A 12,819-nucleotide genomic window follows, 5' to 3' on the forward strand; every position below is an offset into this window, starting at 1 on the left:
ATTCAGGGCAACAAAGTGAGACCCCAGTCTCTACAAAAAATCAAGAAATTAGTGGGGCGTGGTGACATGCACTTGTGGTTCCAACTACATGGGAGGCTGAGGTGGGAGGAAGGGCTGAGCCCAGAAGCTCAAGGCTGCAGTGAGCCAGTTTGCACTAATGCATTCCAGCCTAGGCAACAGAGCAAGACCCTGCCACAAAAAATAAACATAAAAAATAAAAAAGCTAAAAAGATTCTCTTGCAGCTAGGGGTTTATATAATTTACTTTTTGCTAGTTATATGCATTTGCATAAGTCTTGATTTCAGAACAAACTTCAGTGGGGAAAATGTGGTCACAGCACTTTATCCATTTTGCTATCTAAAATTGATCTGTGGTATGATTCTGAAGCCAACAGACTTGTGGAGACTTCCTGATGTCCAGAGCATGACTAAGATAGTGTGTTTCTGAAGCTAGAAAGTGGTTGATGGCTTCTTGATCCTTAGCTTCTAGACTGTGGTAGGAGCGGCGATTCTTCTAACAGGCCAGTTCTACAGTGTTGTTCTGTGAGTCATTCCTGGAGGCCACATTTACAGCCTGCCCCACCGACCCTCCAATGGTTTTGCAATCCCTAAATTTAGGGACATTTCAGTTATCTCTTGCTGTGTAATAAGCACCCCAAAAACTTAGTTTGGCTGGGCAATTCTGCTGATCCTGCCTGGCCCCACATATGTAGGTGTATTCAGCTGTCAGTGGCCCTACTTTGTGTCACTTGCATGTCTAGGATTTTGGCAGGGATGCCTTGAAAGGCTGAGCCCTCTCTCTCCTATGGTCTCTCATCATTCAGTAATCTAGCCTGAGCTTCCTTACATGATGGCTGCCTTCTAAGAGGGTGAGAGTGGGAGCCGCAAAGCCTCTTAAGGCTAGGTCTGGAAGTGACACAGCATGACTTCTGCCTCATTCCATTGGTCAGAATTAAACCGAGGGCTAGCCCAGATATACAAGGAGAGAAAAATAGACTTCATCTCTTTATGGGAGTTGTGGCAATTGCAAAAAGGTGCGTGAAACAGGAAGGATTTTTGTAACATCAATCTACCACAACTGTTTTGAATCCCTTTCTGCTTCAAATACCTAGAATGGCTTCTGTTATCTGCAAATGAACTCTGGCTGATACAGAAAACATGCAGTGGGACCAGATAAGAGGCTGCTATCAGAAGTGTGTACATTAGCTGATAAATGAGACTTACCAGCCCGTTTCTGGATTATTGTCAGTTTCTTTACTGACGATACCCTATTCCATCCCAACGTGTCCTTGTTTGAATTGATTGAAATCTTTCATTTATTTCCACTAATACCAATGTGTAGCTGTGAGTATACAATATAATACAATATATCAAGTCTATAATATAATATAATCAAAATATCATATTTTGATAGCAGCCTCCTATCTGGTCTTCGAGATAGAGGAAGATTTGGGGCATATTTTGAAAGTAGAGCTGACAGTACTCTGATGGATTGGAAATGAATATGAGAGAAAGTGAGGAAGATGCCAAGGATGGAGTCAACAGTGACTTCAAGGTTTTATGGTAATCATGGTGCTATTTATGGAGATGAGGAAAGACAAGTTTAGAGAGAAAATTCAAGAGTTTGTTTTTGAATATGCCTATTAAATGTCAATCAGGCAGTAGGGTATAGGATTCTGGAGTTTTAGGGAAGAGGTGTGGGCTGTAGATATAAATTTGAGAGCCATCTGCATACAAAAATACATTTAAATATGAAAGACTTGATTTGATTAACAAGGGAGAGGTGTAGGGAAGGAGATACTGAGCACAGCAATGTTTACACGTATGGAAGATAGATGAGTAGGCTCCATTTCAGTGTATACAGGAATCCCTGGAGACACTTGTTAACAATGTAGATTCCAGGATCCTAGTTCCATAAATTCTGATTCAGGTCTAATATTGAGGCCTGGCAATCTGCATTGTCAACAATGCAGGTTATCCTGAAGTGGGTAATCTGGGAATATCCTTTGAAAAACACTGAAATAGACTACCAACATCTATGAAAACATTTACAGGTCCTTAAATTTCAGGATGTTTCTTTTCTTTCTCCCCATTTCCTCTCATCCATTATGCATGAAAGACTTCTGCAAGATGCCAAGAGGGGAACTTGGGCTTTTTCTTTTTTCTAATTGCCTTTTACAGAGTGATGGAAAGTTAACTACGAAATCCTGCCGGGAAAAGAAGGACGACCTAGGCCTAAAAATCATGTCTACTCTCCAAGAGAGGTATATTCTCCTTTAAACACCCAATTTGATGCCCAGTGGTAACACTTTATGAAGCAAGACCAAGAGCAAAGTCAACATTTCTTTGTTCCTTAATTATAAGCAGCATGTGCACCTTGCATATCTCAGCAAGTGATAAACAGTCATACTCCCCCAAATATTGAATGGAGGGTTGAGCAGATTAGATGAAAAACAAATGCTTAACAGCCTGCTGTAGATTTTACTTTCCTATCTCTCAAAATTAATGCTGATTAAGCCTCTATAAAGGGAAAATGCCCCTCCCTGTTTATACCATCATTGATACAAGACTGAATTCTTATTGACAGTGAACGTGTATTTCTAAAATATATAAATATGAAAATATGTTCACTCCTATCTAGTCTGAGACTGAATCAAATGTTGTGTTGGTGGTAAAATTATACAGACATAGTCTCCTGTTTTGCAGTTCAGTGGTTGCAAGAGGGCCTGAAGCTGCAGTAGCCATGTGCTGTAATAATGATTGCATTGATTAAGTGCCAATTACTTCTGGAGACTTTTCAAAGGCCTCTGCTGCAGAGTTGAAACTAGGCTTTCTGTCTGATATTAGATACATCTCTGTAATGCTAGGTGATGGCTGGTTTGGGATCTCTGGCAATTACTTCTGTCATGTACTTTAATCAACAGCGTGCCTACTATTATAACAAGTCCCCACACCCACTGTGAAGCATTACTCAGACTCTCTTTCCCTTAACCCCCACCCTGCTCACATGAACCTGAGCTTCTGACCCATAGATGATTAAGTTGCTCTGGTGAATCACCCTCAGTGGGAGGGGTCAGCCTTCCAACCAGAGCCAGATCTTTACCACAACCAAGTGCTTGTCTGGAGGGATGATGAATCCTATGGGCCCAGCCAGAGGTCAAATTACCTGTCTAGCTATTCTGCTGGGTATCAGTCTTCTGGCAGGCATCCTATTTAGCACATGCTTCCATTAGCAAATATTTAGGAAGGACCTATGCTTGCATATAGTTCCCCGAAAAATTATTTGCAACTAAGTTTTGGATCTAATCACCATCATTGGCTGATTTTGCCACCATCTTTGAAATAGTTGGCAGACTCTGATAGAACATTGATGGACTGAAAGTTGAGCTAAAAGAGTGACTAAGTCACCAACTTGCTGTGTGACCTTGGGCATTTATTTCAAAACAAGGGGATTGTGCAATACATTTTCTGAGATCCCGTCCAACTCTAGCACTCGGTGGATTAATTTCATTTTTGCAGTGAGCTTCTTATTCATTTGCCAGAGGCAATTGAACTAATTCACTAGGGCTGCCATTCAAAGTTCTTCAAACTGGGTGACTTAAGCAACAGAAATTTATCTTCTCACAGTTCTGGAGGCTGGGAACCCAAGATCAAGATATTAGCAGAGTTCGTTCTTTCTGAGGGAAGTGAGGAAGGAATCCATTCCAGGCTGCTCTCCTTGGCCTGTAGAGGGCCATCTTCATCTTCATATGGTGTTCTTCCTTTGTGTGCATCTGTCTCCAAATTTCCCCTTTTTATAAGGATAGCAGTCATATTGGAGTAGAGATGCCCTAACGACCTCATTTTAACTTGATTACCTCTATAAAGACCCTATCTCCAAATAAGGTCACATTCTGAGGGACTGAGGTTAGCACTTTAACATATGAATACTTGGGGGATACAATTCAACCCATAACAAAAAGTAAGTATTAAATATAGGTAAGGAATAAAGAATAATGCTTTGGTGGCCTTTAAAGCTGGTAACTGACAGGGACATGGTCAGCCAGCAAGTAAGCATAGATTGTCAAATTTATGTTGTAACTCTAATGGCTTAAACCTACATTAACATTAATTTTATCTCCACATATGGATATTGTGTAAGAGTCAGCTCTGAATTCTCTTCTACCTGAAATTTTTCAGCGTTGCCCTGCTTTCCAATGTTATTTCATCTGTTTTTATAATTGGATGTGAAACTTCTTGAGAAAGGTTCCTATGACTCTTTAACCAATTATTGTTCAAAGCAGTCCCCAAAGTGTTAAGTAGGTAGGTCATTGTTTAATTAAATGACCCTGTTGAGGTTTGATTGAGTTTGGCCTTCAGAGGATATAATTATAAGTAAAATATGCTTTCCTGTGCTGATATGGGTCTTCTGATTATATAATGTTATTTATATATTAAGAAGAGAGAAAAGGAATGCATTAGATTTTGATGACTCACAGCTACACATCTGGCATTAATGGAAATAAATGAAAGATTTCAATCAATTCAAACAAGGACACGTTGGGATGGAATAGGGTATCGTCAGTAAAGAAACCGACGATAATCCAGAAACTCACGATAAGCCAGAAACTGACTGCTAAGTGTCAAATGATCACTGATCTCTTTTCCAGAGTCTCTCTAGCCTGGAAATCCACTAGGTGGAGCAAACGATCAGGAATTAGCTGCCCAAGAGCTCTCACAAGCAAATATCAACCAGTACTGCAGCTATACCTTTTCCTCTATAAAACCTAGACAAAGGCTGGGGGAAAATTGAGTTTCTGAAGCTGCTTGAGATCAAATGTTCCCTGTTCATTAGAATGGACAGTAGCTCAAGGAATAAAGAAACTCAGATTTGCTGAGCTGGACATGATTACTAAATACACAGGAGGCACACCCATCTTGGACTATTTCCCCATGGCTTGGCTCTCATTACATATTTCCTTTCTGCTTTCATTGGTGGCAGATGGAATTTGGGACAGACCTCTTATCCAAGCTCCTGTATTCGAAATATCCTATGCTTAGATCATACATCTTTTTCCCGCCTACTCTAGGCATCCCAAAGTTCTGGTATCAACCTGGTTTCTATTTAAATATATTCTCTTTGATTCCAGGCCCTTGGATTCTAACATTTCCTTCCTTGGATTCCAATCTTGTCTTTTTTTCTGCACTTATGTGTCGGTTAGCTGAGCAGAAGCCAGGTTCTTATTTGAGGATTTTTAAGGTGTAAAGGGAGACTGTCCTTGTTTCCCTATCAGTTCTTTGTCCCTTGTGCAAAGTGTACTCTGCGTTTGCATTCAAACTGCAGTTGATAACTGTCCTATATCTCAGTCAAAATCTGCTACCAATAGAAGGCATGGTTTATTACAATCATCATTCCATAACACGCAAGTCCAAACACTTGCAGAGGGAAACTTGAGATAGGAGGTAAATTCCATATCCAAAGTTATTCTATTTTTCATGGCTATGACTCTGTGGCAGGATAATCTATTGAAATATTAATTTCTTTGTCTACTTTCCATACTTTCTCTACCCCTTTGATCTAAGTGAGTTAGGTAGGCCCTTAGTAATTTCTTACCTTAGAGATATTTTGCAGAACGATCTAGCTGTCTGTAGATAAAACCTGAACTCAGTGAAGATAGTATTATCAATGTCTTTGAAGGCAGCAGGAAAAGGAAAGGAGAAAATTTCCCGAGAATATAAAGAAGTTTTCAGTCTATGGGTGAGGGTGAGTAGGACTACACATGGCCACAGGAGAGTACTGGACTGCAGTGGACATGTCAGTGGTAACCAGTATGTACTGACAACTGGCAGGATCTCTGCCAGGCTTTGGTGCCATGTAAGACTCCAGGACCTTGCAAAACCCTTGCAGTGGGGAGTCCAAATAATGACTGAGATTACAATTTCTGCCAATCAAGCTGGATGGGGACTCAGAGTCAGAGTTAAGTAGGTGAAAAACAAATGAAGAAGTGAGATATTTCTTGCACATCTGAGTTTATCTGAGTTTCCTATTGGCTGCACTCTAATTAAGAGTTCATCATGGAGGTCTGTGATCTCAGGGCAGTATAGAATGGTGGGTAAAGTATGGTCTCTGGAAACAGGCTACCTGGGTCCAAATCTGAGCTCTGCTACTGATTAGGTATGAATCCTTGTATAAGTGATTCAGCCTCTCTCTACCACAGGTTTCCCCCTGTGAAGTGGGGATGTTAATAGTACGTATCTTACAAGGTTGTGGTTGAAAAATCAGTACCTGACATATAGCAAAATTAAATGAATGTAAACTATTATTTCTATAGGGTTTTTTGCATCACTATAGAGGTTGTTGAAATTTAAATTAATTTTTAAAATACACAATACACACAAATGGTACAAAAGGTTTTAAAAGAGATACATTGAAAGATAAAGGTGTACAACAAAAAATTGTTCCCTAATTTTCCTCCCCAGATGCAACCTGTGTCACTAATTGTATATTAAACAAATGAAACTCCTTACATATGTTTCTGCACCTTCCCCCCCTTAACAATACATTGTGAAAATTGTTCTTTGATAGTATTCCATTATATGGATATATTCTAGATTATTAACTTATTGAACTAGTCTTCCTCATGGACTGGTTTTTTACTCTTACAAATAATACTGCAATAAAATCTTTGTACCTACATCTTTGAGCACGTCTGGAATATCTGTGGGATAAGTTCCTAAAAGTAGAATTACTGAATTCAAGGCTCTGTACATTATAAAATCTGATAGATACTGTCAAATTGCCTTCCATACAGCAAATTATACTCCCGAGGCCAAGGCGGGCGGATCACGAGGTCAGGAGTTCAAGACAAGCCTGGCCAACATGGTGAAACCCCATCTCTACTGAAAATACAAAAATTAGCTGGGCGTGGTGGCAGAAGCCTGTAATCCCAGCTACTCGGGAGGCTGAGTCAGAAGAATCGCTTGAAACTGGAAGGTGGAGGTTACAGTGAGCTGAGATTGTACCACTGCACTCTAGCCTGGGCAACAAGAGTGAAACTCCATCTCAGAAAAAAAAAAAAAGAATGCCAGCGGAGTAGGTTGTTTACTTTTCTAATGTTTGCCAATCTGTTAAGTCCTCTTATAATTTGTATTTGCATTTATCTTAATAATGAGATTGAACATATTTTTCATATTTTAAAATCCCATTTCTATTTCCTTTTTGAAAAACAATCTGCTATAAAAAGCATTGTTCAGAAGTGACAATAACATATCTGATGGTTATATGAAGATCCTTCTAATCTCGTCACCAGGAAAATATGTTTCTGCCATCAAAAGCTTCCTGACAGTTCCGTTATGTGATGTACTCTGAATTCTTTGTGGTTATCCCTCAATTCCACTGCACCAGGGAGCTAAGAGAAGATTTTTGTTTCCTTTAGTATATCTGGTAGTGAAAGGCGCTCAGGGATCAAAGGATGAAAGTGATAAGATGCTTCCTTGGACACAACCTTAGATGCAGTCACTTCCTCAGAGAATATGGAGAATCCAAAAGCAAAAGAACTTGAATGAATCTTTGCAACCAAGACACCCCAGTAACAGCTTTCAGAGGTGAGAGAAGCAGAATCAAATTTTTTAAAATGTCTGAATAATTTAAAAATGATTACCTTGTGCTGTTATACCTACTACAGTTTTTCTGTGAAAGTGAAAAGTAAGTGAAATGAGAATGGTTCAATCAAATGTCAGCCATTTATCAAAAGAACCTCAGGGAAACCATAAGCTCCTTTTTCTAGACTGTTATCTAGAAAGGAAGAGACACCAGGAGAACTACACAGTCAGAGCTAACAATAATGCAAGGAAGAAGGAAAAAACTGATCAGAAGGGGCTGTTCTGTCTGACACATACTATTTCTTTTCCAGGAAGGAAACAGTGCTAACTAGGAAGCCAAATCCAAATTTAGAGATTTAATTAATTTTCCATTTGAAAGTCACAGTTAGGATAATCAGTGTCTACTTGCGGGACACCCTCTCTGCCACGCTAAGCATCAGCACACCTGTGTGTGTAATTGACCTAGAAGGTGGGCTGTTATTCCAACCATAAGATGGATAGAATCTAAAATTTGGGGTATCATCTAGTTCGTCATTTTACAGATGCCGGAATCTAGGATGAGAGTCAAGTGGCTTCTCCAAGGCTACGCTGTGGAGAGTGGATACCACTGCTGAAAGGGAAATGTAAGCTCTTCACCTCATCATACTGTAGCATAGGGCTCTGCATCAGTAAAACCAGCTATGTGGCTTCTGCAAGGTTCCTATTCAAAGATATGTTTACATATAAATCTATATTAGTCTGCGAGGTTGCTGATAGCAAAATACCAACAAACAACACACCAATACCAAAATATCAACAAATACCAACAACAAACAAAGTACCACAGAAAAAATGTCTGTTAAATAAGACATTTAGTTCTCACAGTTCTGTAGGTTGGGAAGTCCAAGATAAAGGTGCTGACAGCTTCAATTCCTGGTAAGGGCTCTCTTCCTGGCTTGCAGTCAGCTGCCTTCTTGCTGTGTCCTCACAGGATATAGAGAGAGCCCTGGTATGTCTCTCTCTCTCTTGTTTTTTCTTTCATTTTGAGACAGTCTTGCTCTGTCACCCATGCTGGAGTGCACTGGTGAGAACCATAGCTCACTGCAGCCTCAACCTCCCACCTCAGCCTCCCAAGTAGCTGAGACTACAGGTGCGTGCCACCACACTGGGCTAATTTTTTTTTAATTTTTATAGAAATTTAGCAGAAATTTTAGCCATGTTGCCCAGGCTGGTCTCAAACTCTGGGCTCAAGCGATCCTCCTGCTTTGGCCTCCCAAAGTGCTGAGATTACAGGCAAGAGCCACTGCACCTGACTCTTTCTCTTCTTAGAAGGGCACTAATCCCATCGCGAGTCCCCCACCTTCATGACCTCTTCTAAATCTAATTATTTCCCAAATGCCCCATCTCCAGAAACCATCATGTTGGCAGTTAGGGCTTCAACATATGAATTTGGGAGGGGAGGGAACACAATTCATTCCATTGCTCTTCCTCTGTGTGTATTTGTTGCTGTTGTTGGCCTCCTCCCCCAAGGAAGAAAGCTCCACAGATTTCGTCTGTTTCATTGACTTTAGTATACTCATCAGCCAAAACAGCAGCCACACCTATATTCAATAAACATTTATTGAATGAATGGATTTACTGAGTGCTTGCTCTATGCCATACACTGTCCTAAGCACTTTAGATTAACTTTTAGAATCCTTATAATGGCCTTATAAGCTAGGTACTATTACTCCCTTCATTTATACATGAGGAAACTCAGACATGGAGGGGTTAAATAGTTGCCCTGGTTTCATAGGAGACAGAGCCAAGGTTGTGAAATAAGGCACCCTAGCTCCTTAGCTCATTTTCTTTTCTTTTCTTTTTTTTTTTTTTTTTTTGAGGTGGAGTTTTTGCTGTTGTTGCCCAGGCTGGAGTGAAAGGGTGCGATCTCAGCTCACTGCAACCTCCGCCTCTCAGGTTCAAGTAATTCTCCTGCCTCAGCCTCCTAAGTAGCTGGGATTACAGGCATGCACCACCACCCCTAGCTAATTTTGTGTTTTTAGTAGAGGTGGGTTTTCACCATGTTGGTCAGGCTGGTCTCGAACGCCTGACCTCAGGTGATCCACCTGCCTCGGCCTTCCAAAGTGCTGGGATTACAGGCGTGAGCCACCGCACCCGGCCCTTTAACTCATTTTCTTATCCATTACACGATGCACAGAGTATTATTTTCCCCCAAAGCTACTAGGAGGTGCCTATGGAGTTTAAAATTTGCATAAATGTAAAGTACAATGTTGGCTAATGTGTTGGCTTTTTTCCCTAATATTTCAGTTTCTAGAAATGCTTCTGATTATAATACCTAAATTCTTGCATATAAAAGCTGTCCTGGTGAGGACAGTGTTTCCCCTGCACTGTTGTTATCCAGGCTTATATTCTAGGTGTGTATTACTGGTTCTAGTCCTGTGTTTCTGGTAGCCAGGGGACGGGTTCCCTCCTACTCAGATCCTTCCTAACACAATATTACCATTGACTTATTTTTCCATTCTCAGAGGCTTCTCATCGTTGTAAAAAGTGATAATAAGTAAGGTTATTGATGGCACATGGACTTGGATTGGGGGTAGAGGGTGGTGGAGAAGATCTTTAGAGGTGAGCCAATAGCATAACATGACACAGCTGTGTTTTGAGATAAAATGTCATCTTACTGGTCAGGATGGACATCCCAAGAATATCAAATAAATTTCAAGTTTACTCTGGGCTGGGCACTTTTATATTTTATGTTATATAATTCTTACTTAACCTTGAGATGTGGGTATGGAAAAGAAACTGACGGCTCATAGCTAATAAGAGGAAGAACCGGAATTTGAAACCAGATCTGTGTGACTTCAGATGTCTGCTATTTCACTGGCCTGTTATTGCCTTCTTTCCAGGGAGAGCACCATCCCCTAAAAAAGTGAGATGGCAACGCACCTCATCCACTCTTTCAGGTAAGTATTTGCAGTTCTTAGGGATAGGAAGTGTGTGTGACCAAATCAGGAAGCAAATTATGCTACCATCATATCACAATCTGATCAAAAAGTAAAATTCATCAATGTACCAGTCATATCCCTAACCAATCTCCAATTATTTTCTGTAGCAACTGCATAGACTTTCTCTCTCTCTCTCTCTCCCCACCCCGCCCTCCAGCATTGAATGGTTATCCCAGACTGAAGTGCAGTGGCACAGTCATAGTTCACTGTGTCTTCGAACTCCTGGGCTCAAGCAGTCCTCTAGCCTCAGCCTCCAGAGTAGCCAGGAATACAAGCACGTGCCACCATGCCCGGCTAGTTTTTATTTTTTGTAGAGATGGGGGTCTCACTATGTTGTCCAGGCTGGTCTTGAAATCCTGGTTTCAAGCAATCCTCCAGCCTCAGCCTCCCAAAGTGCTGGGCCCTTTTTTTCCCTTTTTTAAATAGCTTTATTGAGATAACTTACATACTATAAAGTTCACCCATTTAAAGCGTACAACTCAATGGTTTTTAAGTATATTTGAAGAATTGTGCATCATCACCATAATCTAATTTTAGAATATTTTCATCACTCCCCAAATAAATTGTATAGTCATTAGCAGTCATTCCCCAATCACCACCTCCTGAGCCCTAGACAACACTAATCTATTTTCTGTCTTTAGATTTGCCTATTCTGAAGATTTCCTATAAATGGTTTCGTGTGTTACGTGGTCTTTTTTTGACTGGCTTCTTTGACTTAACATGATGTTTTTGAGGTTCATCCACATTGCGGCATATATCAATACTATATTTCTTTTTATTGCCCGCAAAGTCTCCTTTTGAAAAACGCTTCCTTTATCCATAAATGTGTTTTGAATTTGGGCTGACCTCTCCAGTGAGCCCAACCTTGACCAGAGCCTGTTTCCTGGCGAACCAGCTTCCACATGTGACAAGGACAACGTCAGAACAGGACAGACCAACCTTGGGTTCCTTTCCTGGACGCTGCCAGTAGAAATCCCAGAATTTCTTCGAAGGACAAGGTGTGGCTCTGTAGATGGCAGGCAGGGAATGACATCAGGATCTGTCGTGGCAGGGGCCAATGGCACCAGTTGCTCACTCTGTTTTGCTTTTGTTTTGTGTCGAGTTTAGATTTTTAGATTAAAGGTTTTTACTCAAAAGCTGCTTCTCCTCCGAAAACCATTTGAAACTTTATACAGCCAGCTGGCTCCAGAAGTTTCTGCAACCAGAAAGCTTTGATTCTGCTGCCACCTGCTGTCTGAAGCCAGAAACAACTTTGGATAAGAGACCTTGTTGAGACCATGTTTGAATAAGGCATGAGTTGCAGTTCTGAAAAGGCTTTTTCCCAGTGCTATGCTTATATATTTAGGTCTCTTCTTTATGTGTATATTTTTCTGTTTTCTGCCTAAAAGTTCTGATCTCTTGAAAACCCACCAAAAGAGTGTTCCACTAAAGCTTTGTCAGTATGAAAAGACCCATACAAGCTTTTTTCCTTTATTTAATCAGGCCTCAGGTGCTACGATTGTTCATTTCTTTGCTTCTTTTCCTCTCTTATGTCCTTCTTGCCTTTCATAGGCATTTGTTTAGTGTTTATTATGTATCAGTTTTTGTGAGGGCTGTGAAGGTATAAAATGTGAAAGACTTGGGTGATTGCCTTCGAAGAAATTACACTCTGAGTGGTGGTTATGCCCAGATAGCCAGGATGGCCTGCTGAGCAGTGAATCCCCTAGACTTTTTTCTATGAAATAAAGGCATAATTCTGCACATATTTTTTACTTGTTTTTTTTTAATCTTAAAATACTTTTTGGCGATCCTTCCATGCCACACAAATCTATTCCACTTAATATAGAATTTCACTGTATTTATGAATCATGGTGAATTAAACCTTTCCCCTATTAGTGAGCATTGAGATCATCATTGTTTTACTTTTACAAACAATGCATAAGGGAACTTCCTTGTACCTGTCTCTTGGAGGCATATTTCTGAGTATTTCTTTAGGATACACACCTGGAGATAAACTTACTGAGGCAAAGGTATCTATGTTTTTCCTTGTAATAGATACCGCTAAATCACTCTTTCCAAAAAGCTGCCCAATTTACACCTCCACCATCAGATTCAGATTTCCCATTTACACACAGCAAGATGGACACTATATTTTCAGGCTTTAGTTTCGGCCAGTCTGATGAATAAAAATTGGTATTTCATTGTTTTAATTTGTCTTTCCCTGCTTACTTAATAAGATTAAGAATATATTTTCATATGTTGATTGGTTATTTGTATTT

This window comes from Pongo pygmaeus, chromosome 1 (genome assembly GCF_028885625.2).
Source record: "Pongo pygmaeus isolate AG05252 chromosome 1, NHGRI_mPonPyg2-v2.0_pri, whole genome shotgun sequence".
NCBI classification, from domain to species: Eukaryota; Metazoa; Chordata; class Mammalia; order Primates; family Hominidae; genus Pongo; species Pongo pygmaeus.